This window comes from Typopeltis vanoorti, chromosome 12, assembly GCF_054136105.1.
Source record: "Typopeltis vanoorti isolate ZY-2024b chromosome 12, IOZ_Tvanoo_1.0, whole genome shotgun sequence".
Classification (NCBI taxonomy): Eukaryota; Metazoa; Arthropoda; class Arachnida; order Uropygi; family Thelyphonidae; genus Typopeltis; species Typopeltis vanoorti.
Genome location: NC_143560.1, coordinates 99625412 through 99640683, shown reverse-complemented (window position 1 = coordinate 99640683; position 15272 = coordinate 99625412). Strand labels below are relative to the sequence as shown.

The 15272-nt window shown below is 32.8% G+C and overlaps 1 long non-coding RNA gene across 7 annotated transcripts in view; it reads right to left on the bottom strand.

Moving 5' to 3' along the window:
- The window catches only part of LOC150101055 (uncharacterized), a 138341-nt gene that overhangs the window by 14050 nt on the left and 109019 nt on the right, over positions 1–15272 (bottom strand). For 6 of the 7 annotated variants that reach the window (XR_016549150.1, XR_016549154.1, XR_016549152.1 and 3 more), the window contains exon 3: positions 13924–13981. This is a non-coding gene — a long non-coding RNA (uncharacterized LOC150101055). Of the gene's footprint in view, positions 1–13575; positions 13671–13923; positions 13982–15272 lie in introns of all 7 variants that reach the window. The other variant, XR_016549155.1, reaches the window with a different exon arrangement.

The following is a 15272-nucleotide window of genomic DNA, read 5'->3' as shown; positions in this document are numbered from 1 at the left end:
TTTTCTTTGATTATTCTAATTTTTTGATTCTGGCATATTATACTTTTTTTTTTTTTTTTATATAAAAAAAACCACATTCAATAATTTGTGGAAACCCTCACTCGGGTCCCTCTCATTTGATTAATAATGAGATTATGCTTGTCATTAATGATGTCCTCCTCACAAGAACCATGACCAGTGCTGATGACTGTTGGATCGATCTTATTCATTCCATCATGTATATCAGGATTCACCTTGTAGGGAATGATATACTCCAAACAAGACTAATGCTAATACGCTGAGAAGTGCAGCCAGTTCCAACTATGTCTCAACATCAAATTACCTATTGAGCATTTCAAACATGTTGAGTAGCACTGGCTGGTAATGAAGTCTGCCATTTTTGTTATCTGCAAAGAAACTAGATTAAGAAATATCAACTGGTTTGATGAAAATGAAAAATCTTCTGATCAATATTAAACTGACTTTCCATGCCTTACACTATGATCCCAAATGTTTCAAATAAATTTTTTTTTTAAAAAATCGCAAGGGTATAAAGAACTTAAATTTTTTTTTTTTTTTTTTGGTTGCAGAAATTTAAGGAAATACAAAAGCCTTGCTGACTTTTGACTCTCAGGTCTTCTTTAAAGTCAAAGCATTTTATAGAACCTCTTTATGGTTTGGATCCCATATGAACAAAGGATATATCGAGAAAGATCATTTTAATTACTCATGGAAAAGTGCATTTTAAGGATCAAGAGAATTTCTCAGCAACAGTTTAAGGATTACTTCAGTTCTCTACCTACCTCCTTTGGCTAAGCTGAATATTCTATTAAGAAAAATCCAGCCCAGCCCAGGTCACGATGGCCTTCCAAGAGTTTCAAGGAAGGTGTGGACTGAACATCAGCTTCAATCTTTTTGTTCAAATTTCAAAGACAAAGAGATATGCATGCTCTTTAAAGATATTTGATTATAACCATATTTTAAAAAATGGTAATAAGTCAGACTGGAGTAAATTATCAATGCATCTATTTATTATCTATAGCTGGAAAGATATATTTAAGTCTGATAGTACTTGGAGGTTATATTTATATATTACTGCACATCATCAACTCAAAGAGAAATTCTGTGAACAAAATCATCCACTTTTCATGGCTTTCACTGATCTAACCAAAGTGCACTGATTCAATCCAACTTATTACTTAAACTGGATAGAGGACCTGGAAAATGTAAACCATTTATCCTATCTCAGTAATCTTGGGGACAGGATTAGGTGTTGGAAATTATTAGTCAATGCTTTAATGTCTCAGAATGTTTTTTTTCTTTTTAGTCAGCACTTGAAGGTTATATTTATTACCTTAACTATCTTTTCAGATGTATCCCAAATAAGTGGATAGCAATAGCAATGATTTGATCTTGCATGTTAGAGAAGAAAGAAGGGCTATATATATAGCATTTTATCTATCTTATTAGGTATTCGGTAAAAATAGTAGTAAAATTAGTTAAGGTCAGCTGCAAGAGCTGTTTCATAGAAAGTCAACACATAATACTGTAAGATATGTAAACAATCACCCAGCCCAGCTGTTTGTTCTAATGACACAGCTCTTGCAGCTGACCTTAACTAATTTTACTACTATTTTTACCGAATTAAACCATTTGACATAGATGTGAGTAGCGTGTCAAGGAAAGAGCAGTCAGTTATTTCATTCTCTTTCTAAAGTGGAATGTATTTTAGAGTGTTGTCTGTTCGATGAGTTAAAAATGAATCCGGAGTATTTTGTCTGTGGAGTCAAATAAATGCATCATTCACATGGCATATTTAAATTTAAGTCTGATAGTAATTTCAGAGTCACTGCAGTTAAAAAAAAAACCACCAAGAAATCTCCAAAAAAACATTTCATATTGACATGTCTTAATTCTAAGTTTTAAAAGAGGTAAACCGTGAGTAGACATATCGGTACACAATAAATAACGGAAAAAACTCACGTAGAAAGATTATTTATTAGTATAATTTTCGCCTGTGTGTCACAGGCATCCTCAGTACATTAAGCTCAAAATTAAACACTAACTGACAATTCCAAAAAGCACCACCTAATAAGTAGCTGGTGTAAGATAACTAAAAAGGTCAATAACTTTCCTAAAAAAAAAAAAAATTAATATAATAAAAAGTTAGGAAAGATTAGCTGATTTGTAAAGTACTATCTCCCATAAAGGGGACAGACGTAAGCCGTCGGATCTGTTTAAGTTAGGAGAATGAAGTAGAGTTTCACATGTTTCTTTATAAAGGCGTTCCATGAGAAACTGACTTTTGTGAAGAACTCTTGTCTTTCTCCAATGAACTCTGTGTCTAGTGAAGATGGCATGTTCAGAAAGTCCAGACTTTTCAGGAACGCCTTTATAAAGAAACATGTGAAGCCTGAAAAGTCTAGACTTTCTGAACATGCCATCTTCACTAGACACAGAGTTCATTGGAGAAAAACAAGAGTTCTTCACAAAAGTCAGTTTCTCATGGAACGCCTTTATAAAGAAACATGTGAAACTCTACTTCATTCTCCTAACTTAAACAGATCCGACGGCTTACGTCTGTCCCCTTTATGGGAGATAGTACTTTACAAATCAGCTAATCTTTCCTAACTTTTTATTATATTATTATTATTATTTTTTTTTTTTTTTAGGAAAGTTATTGACTTTTTAGTTATCTTACACCAGCTACTTATTAGGTGGCGCTTTTGGGAATTGTCAGTTAGTATTTAATTTTGAGCTTAATGTACTGAGGATGCCTGTGACACACAGGCAAAAATTATACTAATAAATAATCTTTCTACGCGAGTTTTTTCCGTTATTTATTGTGTACCGATATGTCTTAATTCTAATATCAATGATATGCACTACCACCTACAAACCTAATGTTATTCATCGCCAAACTACAACTGGCATCATCTGCAACATCACTTCAACTTTCCTTATTACATCTTCCATGATGCCTTTTTGTAAGAAAGGCAGGATTGTCAGGTGAGATATTCCATGACAAAGGCTATCAAGACCTAGAATAATCTTTATATGATTTACTGTGGCTTAAGATTTCCTTACCTCAATTTGTTGCCTTCATTTGCTGCCTCTACCATTCTCCTAATTCTGAAGACTTCACTGATCTATTTACTATCTCTGAAAGTCGATCACACACAGTACAATTACCTTGATAGTGAGATAATTTTCCTTAACAATTTCAATGTATAAATTCAGAGTGGCTTCCCTCTCCAGCTTTACAGACCAAGCTGGAAAAGAAGCTAAACTGTTTGCACCATCACTGATGATTTAACATCATCTGCATAAAGCAAAGAGCTGAGATAACCTCCAATTTTGATATCAGGTTTAATATCACTTTCCTTCATAATGTGATCCATATAGATAATGAATAAGAGAAGGGATAATGAACATTCTTGTCTGACACCAGATTTAACATTAAACAACCTTCCAGTACTTCCTTCAATTCTAACTGCTGACTTACAACTCAAATAAAGACTAAGTATTGCTTGATATAATGCCCCATCAACACCATATAACTGTAGCATTTGGAATAGCTTCTCTCTTGGTACCTTGTCATATGCCTTTTCCAGATCTACAAAACTTAAATACAGATCTTTGTTATATTCCCATGATTTATCAACTATCTGTTGTAAAGTGAAAATCTGATCCTGACAGCTTCTATTTGGCATGAATCCAGCTTGTTCTTCACCAAGCTTCTCTTCCACAATCCTTCTCAACTGTTTCTCAAGTATACTTGCATATATCTTACCAAGAACACTCAGTAATGAAATGTCTCTGTAATTCTCACATTCCTCCAAATACACCACTAATCTTAATTCTTCTCTTGGCAAGTCTAATCATAACCTTGTTTATGTCTCCTTTTGTACAGATCATCCTTCTAATATTCTCAGCCTAGGGATCCCATTTTTTGAAAACAAAAAACTGGGACACAATAAATTTTGTAAAATTAAGGGTTAAAAGAAATAAATTTTTATTCGTTAACATGATGTATTTTAAAATAAAAAAATTAAATATTTAGCTGAATTTGATTTATTAATGTAGATAACATAAATGTTTATACATACTTCAAATAAATAGAATTCTAATAACAACACTTAAAACGTAACACTTAAATTAAGCATTCATCATCATCATCATCATCATCATCATATAAAGACATAAAATGTTAATATGTCAATAAAACGGGAACTACAATGTAAATACAATAAAATATAAACAACACGATTATGCGTGTGTAGATGCATAATATCTGAAATTATATGAAAAATAAATTAATTTAATTTATTTTATTTAACTTAAAAATTAAAAAAATAAAAACAAATTTTTAATTCATTTTTAATATATAATCCTCTCTTCCTTATTCTGCCTCTTCTTGTACATTACAGCTGATCGTTGCCTGTCCCATTTTACTGCTACTTGCAGAATCATTATTATATTTGGTTGAAGAATGGATTTTGTGCAAGAGTTGTCGATTCTTAGATACTATATCGAAAAACTCTGAACATGACATGCTTCTGTAATGGGTTTTAACAAGCATGATAGATTTAACTGTTGCAAGCGATCCCTTTCATTTGTCCATAACGAATTCATCAATGAAAAAATTCATTCAATAGAAGCATTTGATCCTGGTAAGGTCAAACAAAAACTCATAATTGAAGCTATTTCACTATAAGTAATTTGTTCCTTTTTAAAATGACCAAAGATTTCTTTCCACCTATCCTCAAGTTTACAACTGGCATTATTCTATTCATTAATTTTAAACTCAGTTGCATACATTTTAACATGGCTGTACTCATCAAATAAGTTCTCTTCATTTAAGTTGAAATTTGGTAAGATGGTCTCAATTTCTTTGACACATTCCATTAAATTTTCCGAAGATACAAGATTCAAGCAAGCCCATTCCATTTTAATAAATACACTAAACTGATTTTGAGTCCATTCTTGAATATATTGAATTGCAATGAAGTAAAAATTGGAGATGCTGTCTCTAAATGATGATTCAGTCATTAAACCTTCTTCACAAAGATTTTTCATTTCGATTTTCACTTCACTGTGTAAATACTTCTCATTTTCACACAATAAAATTTTCATAATAAGAATGTTATCTCTTTTTTTTACCTCACAACCCGTAGCATATTCTCTTTCGATTCACTGGATTGCCTCAGAAAATATTTTCATCTGATTTTTTAAAAATAGAAGATAAATGAAAGACTTCTTATCACTGAAAAACGTATTCAAAATATCTTGAGACAAGAAATAAGATTTAAGCCCATCGTACATTTCAATAAAACAAATTAAACATGGCTGCAGTGAAAGCCATCATGTTTTGCTATGACCTAAAATAGTCTTGTATTCAGTTTCGACAAAATCACAAAAAGATTTCAGACTTTCAACTCTGACAGAGTCGAAAGTCTGAAATCTGAAAAAAGACTGAATTGGTTAAAATGCTGGAAAACTTTACCCAAAATTGTTTGAATATCTATTGGTAAGATATCAGCATCAGTTTGTACAGCATTATGTATAATGTGAGCTGCACAACCTATGCCAATTAATTTTCTGTTTAATTTGTTTTGTAATTTAGTAAAAACATTAATTTTACCTTTCCTTTTTTTTTTTAATCCACCAAAATTTGTGTTGGTATTATCTGCTGAAATGCCTATTATTTTATCAGTATTGTTATATTTTTGGGCAGCATTTAAAATGTGATCACAAATTAAATCAGAAGTTTCTCCAGGAAGGCTAGAAAATTCTAATATTTCTGTTGAAATCCCTTTATCAACAGTGAAATACCTCACATTGATAGGTACAATCTTAAGATCAATATAATTAGATGCATCTATGGATATGCAACAATATTTTACATTCCTCAGATCTTCCAATATTTCACTTTTTACATGTAGTGATAAGACATTGGTAATAATAGCCTTGCACTTCGTTTGTGCACATGAAAATTTCTTATTCAAGAATTTTTTTTTAAATAGAGGATGTACAATCCATAGATTGGAAACTGTGATTGTGTTTAACTGCATGAAAAACAAATGTAGTCTCTTGTGCAACCAACTCCATTTCTTGGCTACCTAACTTTTGATACCCAAAAAATTATGTCAATGATTGACTTGAACTTTTTGCAGACACAGCAGACTTGAGGTTTTTTGTATTGACATGGTCAGTTATATCTGCCTTACCTCCATGGCCAATGTTAAATTCTGCATGGCACACGCTATATTTCACTCTTGAGTTATCATCACAATCACTGCTTTTTGTTATGAAAATGAAAGGAAAAAGATCCTTCAATTTTTCATTGAAATTACACTTTCTTTTGGGCATTTTGTAACAAGTATAGCTTTATTAATTTAAAAAATACGATATTCACAATTAATACGAGAATGCAAGAATACGAAATGAACAGTTCAAAACTAGGTTATATCACATACCCTGTAGCGATATAAAAATAATTTAGCGCCTGACGCTTAGTTCGAAAAGCGTGCGTTATCCGACGGTCCGAAATGTTTCTCATTGGTTGAAAGAAAACGAACTATCGTGGCGCATTAATATTCAAAAACATGTCGACCAATGAGAAACATTTCGGACCATCGGATATCATACGTTATGCCCACTAAGCTTGAGACAAAAGATTGCTAAAAATTTACGGCCGACCAGACGAACGAAATTGATGTCGTGGTTGCGATTAGTTAAACATACAGTTGGGCGACTGTCTCCCTCATTCTGACATTCTTTTCTCTGGCTGAATGAAATGTATGGAACTAAATTTCCCAAAATTCTAACATTCTGGTAATTCACCGAACTACAAAATAAATATGTCTCTGCTTTTGTTTTGTAAACATACATCTTTAAAAGCACCCAAAAAGATTACGACTTGTACTTATTCTTATTAGAAATGTTAATATTTTTATATTCTAAAAAATCTGGGACATTTAGCATCCCAAACTAAACATATCGGGACGCCGGGACAGAAGTAATAAAACCAAGACTGTCCCAGGCAAACCGGGACGTATGGGATCCCTATCTCAACCTCATATTATGTGGTACCACAATGGTGTCAATTGGGATGACCCTAGGGACTTCTGTACCTCGTTTTCATTGTCTGACTATTCCTTTTGCCCCTCTGATCCTATCACCCACTCTGATCTAATAGCAGAAATTATTCTCGCTGGGGTGAGTGCTTTTATTCCCCACTCCACTCAAAATGCTCGATCCTTATCCAAACCCTGATTTTCCAACAATTATGCCAAAGCAGTCCGAGCTAAAAATTCAACTAAAAATACCCAACGGCTTAACTCAAAACTCCAGCCTCACTCAACTTGCATTAGCTTGTAACAATTGAAAAATCAAATCCAAAGCAGACTTTGTAAGGATCAAATGCACTAAAGATTGTCTTCTGTCCAAATGGCAGTGAAGTTTTTGGTGTCCCTTGCCAAGGCTGTAGACACAACTTTTGCCCTTCCATATTTCCACTTCTCTCACATCCTGATGGTACAATGATAGCATCTTGTAAAGATAAGGTACTCTTGGTATCAATTTTTAACTCCAACTCACACAGAACCAAGGTCCCCCCCCCCTTATTTCACAGACTATCCACACTATGATTCCTCTGAAGTTTCACCAGAAGGAGGAAATCAGAAAAATACTCCACAGCCTTTTGATTCCAAAAATTCTCCTGGTCCTGATAGTATTACTCCAGTTGTACTAAAAGCTTGTGCTTCAGAATTCACTCATCTACTGTCTCTTCAAGCTATCATACTCATCTGGCATCTATCCAACTGCTTGGAAGCAAGCTTTTAGTCAGCATGCCTCCCCCCCCCCCCCCAAAAAAAAAAGAGATGAAAGTCAACCATCAAACTATTGTCCTGATCTTAACACTTTCAAAAATAATGCAAACAGTCATCAACAGTCAACTACTTCACTTAGAAATTCACCAATATGGATTCCACTATTCTCATTCCACAGCAGGTCTCCTAACAGGCTATGGGAAAAGTGTGGAAACTCAAGTGGTCACAATAGATATTTCCAAGGCATCTGAGTGAGTGTGGCATCATGGCCTTCTTACCAAGCTACCATCTTATGATATTTCTCCTTTCCTTTGTGTATATGGATTGCCAGCTTTCTTTCTGCTCATTCACTGCAGATCATGGTGGATGGCTTTCATTTGTCATCAGATTTTTTTTAATTAATACTTATGTAACCTGGGTATTCAGTACTTTCACAAACTCATATATAAAAAATCTTCTCACCCTGATATCCAATCCTATTTGTAATGGCAGTACAAATACAGTAATTTCCATTCCTAATTTTCATTCTCAAAACCTTAGTAATTTATGCTTCAAGATCTTTAATCAATGATTTAAAAACTGATCTCCTTTAAACACTGATTCTTATCTGGGGTTGAGCAGAATGTAGTGAATCTGACTACCACCAAAACACAATCCTGTCTCATCTCCAGGAAGAAAGACCATGCCTCTCTTCCTCCCTCACTTTTGATATTTTTTGCTAACCAGGATCAGTTTCCTCTTCTTGGGGTTAACTCTCACACAGGTAGTATGAGGGCTCTACTCCAATCATTTGGAATTTGACCTTCTGACCATGTGTTCTGGATCATTTCATGAGTGCTCTTTCCATGTAAATTTATGAATATCTTTATGTTTGAGCATAGACTTAGTATTGATTAGATCATGTCTTGAAAAGAAATCTAGCACATGCTTATCATCATTATCCCAAAACGTCTATATGTCTGGGATAGGATTCATTTTCCAGTCTTCTGTTTAGGTCTCAGAATGTAGCTTTTCCTTTATGTTAGATATCTTCTCTAATGACTCAAAAAATTCCTTTACTTCTATTCTACAACTTTCTATGGGACCAGACATACAAATAAGTCACTATCCAATTTCTTATTAAATTTGCCCACTTCAACTGTATTTGAAATTGCTTCTATTCAAGAAGCTTATCTTTATCTTCAGTGTTGAGTACTATAGCTACTCTTTTCTTTCTCTGATTACTACTGCTTAAATTTCTGTATTAGTGCATTAGCACCACCTATTTGAGCCTCTATAGCTCAGTCAGTATAGACTAAGCCTTTGGTCGGAAAGACCTGGGTTCGATTCCCATCGGTGACATTAGGAAGCTATATCTGGTCTCTTTCAACAAAAGGGGAGTTAGCCGGTCTCATACAGAAGTAGGGTTTTTTCTTAACCAGAAACTCCGGTTTTTTTGTCCCCGAGAACAAGCAAACCGGCCCCGTGAACACAAATGATTACAGTCATGAATACATCCCAGTCATATGCCAGTCCTGAGCCTGGATAAAATTGGGTGGTGATGGTGGGGGGGAAGGAATGGTGAACTATCCTGTAAAAAAATCTCACCAGGAACACTTTGTGGGAAATGCCTACAAAAGTCACCAAGGGAAAAAATCACCACCATCTATTCCCTATCTATGTTTATGTTATTGGTGTTATTTTTAATTCTGTTAAGTCTGAAATGGTTCCATGATGAAACCATGCAGGTAGGATGTTGGGGCAGGGAGAACCAATGTTCCTTCTAAGTTGTGCACATGCGCATGCACACACAACTAATAACTGTGCACACAAAATTTTTACTTTCCGAATTTCTAATTTACAGTTTTTTGAACATACTATAAAACGGAGTTTCATAATTTTTGAACATATTATAAAAACAAATTATATGATAAATCATGCTAGTCCAGCTAGTCACTTATTTTATTCAGGAAGTTCTCCAATGTTTCCATTCAAATAATATACCCATTTCCAACGTAATACACTAATTAGTTACTTTTAGCTTGTACAGTGTGAGCTAACTGATGCTAGCATCAACAAGTTGCAGATGCACATTTGCTTAGAGTGCCTATCATCTAGACCAGTGGTTCTTAACCAGTGTTCCCTGGAACACTGGTGTTCGACAAACTGATTACAAGTGTTCCACCGGTAAAAGATATCACATGACATTTTTCAAACACATTACCGGTAATATTAAAACCTGTACTAGACCAAGTTGTAAATATTACAAATTACATCAAGTCAATACCTTTAAAAGCAGGCCTTTTTTAAAAAAAACTTTGCATATCTATGGAAGCCAAGTATGAATCTTTGCTTTTTCACACTAAAATAAGATGATTATCCATGGGTAAAGTGCTATTCCGAATTTTAGAACTTAGAATGAATTATTGGTCTTTTTTAAAAATGAAGGTACAGATGTAAAATGTCTTCTTCAAAATGATATTTGTGTGCTAAAATGGCATATTTAACCCGATATTTTTAATTATTTAAATAGTGTTAATACAAGTATCCAAGGGAAAATGAAAATATTTCGACATCCACTGACAAATTTCCAAAAGAGCGTATCTCTTTGGAAAAACCACATATCAGAACAAAAAAAATATGTTATAATAGAACATTAACAATATTGGAAGAAAATATTTCAATTTACTTTCCTTCCTTAAATACACATATTTATGACTGGATACGAAATCAATTTGGCACAGTTAATACATCGGGTTGTGAATTTTCGTTACAAGAAGAACAATTAGTTACCTTATCAAAGGATCGTACATTAAAAATTAAATTCTCTGAAATAATTGTTGAGGAATTTTGGATTTTTGTCTAAGCCAAATGAATACCCAGCTCTCTTCACAAGGGTACTGAAAATTTTGTTACAAATTTCAACATCATATTTGTGTGAGCTCGGTTTCTCAATATTAACCAATATAAAAACTAAAAAGCATGAAAAACTTACTAATATAGACAGAGATGACACATATTAGATCTGATATTGCTGAAATCTGAAAAAGTCGACAAGCTCAAGTATCACATTAAAATAAGTTTCATTTATCGAAAAGGCAAGTCTATGCATATTTTTATTGTTAGTTCTATGACCCTAATGCTTTTGGTGTTCCCCAAATTTTTCTTATAATCGAAAGTGTTCCGTGACTTCAAAAAGGTTAAGAACCACTGATCTAGACAGTACAGTGACTTGGACTTAGGCAAACAGTGATGGATTTTGCTATGCAAATTTAAGGAAATTAAAGCTTACAATTTTACATGCTGATGAAAAAAGGACAACATTAATATAAGAAATATGACATCAATTTCAAGTGTGTTAAACCATCAAAATATCACTGTCAAAATTAAAGCATAAAAGAATTGCAAATTCATTTAAATTTGAGTGGCTGGATAAATGTGACAATATGCTTATGAAATGCAAGTATATACAGTATTTTAGCAGCTGAAGGAATTTTGGTTTCTTTAATAGAAATATTTAGCATGCAATGCACAAGATCTTTTAACAAAGATGCCATCAAGCTTAAGGCATACCAAATATGATTTGTGGCGTGTGACTTTCGCTTTTGTCAGCATTATGCTTTGCATTATGGGTTACTCTACACATATTGAGTCAGACTGGAAACTTGCTGACAATTTCATGTGCACACTGGCAAAAATTAAAGGAAATATTGGGGGAGGGGAGAGACTGTATTCTGTATTGGCTTGAACCATATTTCATATGGTTCAAGCCAATACAGAATAATTTGGTTATCTAAGGTGCCAACTTATGGGACACCTGGTAAGGCGAGGATCAAACATTGGATCAGGAACCCTAGTCAGTTCTAGGGATTTCTTAACAAAACCAGGAGATTAAATAAAAGCCTGCTCCTAGTTTTGGTCCTTAAACATCCCATAGATATATTTAAAAAATATTTGCATACATATTTATACATAATAATATAAAAATGTTTAATTATGCTGAATAAATGGTTATATATAAATTTATAATTAACCTATCCTCTAGCCATAACTAAATATTTCTCACAGCTACATTAACTCACTGCTTCTATAATCCACTGCTAAAAACTATTCCAAATATGTTTCAATTCTTACAGAAAAAAAAATAATTTGTTTTTAATTCTTTATAATTTTTTTGGAAGTCCTTAGCTCAAACTAAGTGCAGCAAATTCAACCATAATAATAACATGCAGTATGTTGCACATCATATTGACACGCAATTGAAATATTGACATGTAAAAAATGGACATTACTGAAATTAAGACAGATTCACTTATATTGACAATAATTTAATTAAACAGAAGCATGTTTGGTAATTTTTCGCAACCAAAATGATATCATTAAAGAAAAAAAATAAAACAATAACAATTGAAAATTATAATGCATGTTACAATATACAATGTCAAAGGCAGGGGGGGGGAAGGTGCTCAATTGGTAGCCATTAAAGTTCAAGGAAAACAATTTTCCCTCCTTTTTTGTGTCTGTTCACTTCCAAACTGAAAGAAAATATTTCTTTAAGATTCACAGCAGATTCTACTGGCTGCCCAACTTATGAACTTTCAAAGCATTTGTCTAAGATTCTCTCTCCTATTATTGGTAATATTCTAATATACAAACAGTTAACTAAGACAAAACATAAAACTAAGACAAACAGTGAAAAGTCAGCCACTGAAATAAGCTCAAACTTGATATCAGCATATTCAAGATACACTATCAACATAAAAAGTAGAACTGTGAGAAGAACTAGAAGTTTCAACATAATTTGTATTTCCAAAACAAGAGGAAAACAGGCAAGATTCTTCTAAATAACGCATACATTATATTCAGGGCTATAATGATAGAAAGAAAGGAGTAGCCAAAGTATTCAACATTAATCATGAAGACAATCCTGAATAGTGGCAATCAATATCAAGTGGAGTGATGTGGGCAAACATCAAAACAGGGAATTGGACAATGCGACTCATTTGTGCCTATGGTCTCACTTCCATAGTATAACTAAGGAAGAAGCACAGGAATTTTTATTATAGAAGGCAGGTGATAAAGAAATAACTGGTTGTTTGATATCTAAAACAGTAGAATAGGAAACGAATGTACCAAATACAGAAATGTTTTGGCGAGAAAAAAAGCAAAAATTATAATAATAATGAGTTCTTAGGAAGTAATTCACCAAATGCTCTGAGATTACAGAAAAAAAATTGTAAGAAAGTGAAGCAGTGTGTAAAAGTAACTAAACAAAACACATGGGAAAATTTTGGTAAGAATATAGAAAATAAATATTCAGGAAAGAGAGAGAGATAATGTTTTGGAGGCTATTAAAAAATTTTATGTTGGTGAGAGTACTCTAAAAGTAATGAAAGATGATAAAGGCAACATAAAAACTGAAGATATTGTACATGTTTGGAGTAATTACTTTTGAAGATTACTACATGAAGCAAGAACTGAAAGTGGTAGAAAAAAAGAGGAATGCAGTCAGAAGTATGTATCAACATTTGAGGTAGAAAAAGCCATCAAAAAAATCTAAAATGTGATGAAGAGCTAAAGTAGATGATATTTAATCAGAAATGCTGAGATATAGAATCTATAAAGTTCTACAGTGGCTGCAATACATAATTCAGAAGGTGGTCTAAATTCCACATGATAGAGTATAGCTTTGATCTTATCTTTCTATAAAAATAAATAAATAAATAAATAAAAAAGTAAAATTCGACTGAATGTATGAATTATAGAAAATTTTCCTACTCACTGTTGCAGGTAAGTCTTGAAGAACAAGCAGGTTGTCAAGATCATAATTTCACTTTAAGTTAAACAGTTGAGAAATCATGGGAATATAACAAGGATCTGCATTTAAGTTTCATAGATATGGGAAAAAAAATAACAAGTGAATGAGTTTAAGAAGAGGTATGATATTATGTGAGTGGTTAGTATGGTTCTCCTCACTTTATGGAGATACCCATATAATGATATATTTATCTACAAACAGAAGTTTTGCAATTTCAATAACTTGTCATATAAAAAAATCCATTAAAACGATCTTTGAAAATGTAATCAACTGATATTTAAATACTTTTTTTTAATTTTTTATTTTACAAACCTTGTAACAGCTACATCTGCTTCAACATCAGCATGTGTTCTTAGTTTTTCCTCACATCCTAAATAAAATTAAGATCTTTATCATATTGAAATGTTATACATTACAAATTATACTTAACCTTTAACTGGTTACACCAGTCAACTACATCTGTAAACTATATGGCATAGTCAATACCTAATACCAAAGAATCAAAGACAAAAATATTAAGAAAGCATAAATTGTATCTATCCACTTAATTTTTGTTTGAGAAAGACTTGTCCTTGTATACGTATCATCTTATCTCTATTATAAATAATTTTTTGTGATACATATACTTATTAACAAGTTCACTGCCAACTACGAGTACACTCGTAGTTGGTATATGAGCCACACAAGCCAGCTATGATTATACTCGTATGACGCTTACCACCGGCAAAAAAATTACCCATACTGACCTTGAAGAAGTGAAAATGCTTGGCTTGTGGAGCTAGCAGAAAAACTGTGTATACTCGTAGAAGGTATATGCTTCGCACAAGCCAACTACAAGTATACTCATATGTCGCTTACTGCCGGCAACGAGATTACCCATACTGACCTTGAAGAAGTGAAATTGCTTGGCGTACGGGAAGAAACTATGACGAAGTAGCGTACGTGTTAAGGATGGTACAAAATGCAGATACAAATGTTCATGGGCAATGTTTACATGTTTTGTAGGAAAAAAAAATCCAACTTCTAGGAGGTAAAATTCTGCCAACTGTAACACCCACTTAACGCTAACTGAAAAAAAGCCTCAAACAGTTCTTCCCACGAGCCAGGATTTGAATTCTGAATTTAATTTTTTAAAAAACTCAATGGATTTCACCAATTTTTTGAAATTGTCGAAATCCATTTCTTGCCACTTTAAAAAATATTTTATAGTTTATAAGTTTTACACAAATAATTAGCAATAAGCAATCCTTTCTTTTAGTGTTGTGCGGTGATCAGCAATCATTTTAGAAATTATGGACTTTACAACTGCGTTAAAAATAACTCTTTTAATATCCCGACGTTTTGATCTTCATATTAAGATCATCATCTGGAGTATATACAATTACACAAGCAGAGTTACATTATATACAGTGAGTAAAGAAACAATGAATTTGATCACAGGTTGTTCTAACTGGCATGACCTCTAGTGGAAAAAAAAAATTAATTATTTAGAAATTACATCAACCTAAATTCTATTTATGATAACATAAATAAACATTCTTTCTTACAGATAGTTTTCTTTTAGTAACAATGATGTCCTATTTTTAGCATTACAATTGTTATTTTTGATTTAGGAACCTGGATTTTCTACAGTCCTGTTTATAGTTGCTCTTAGAGAGGAA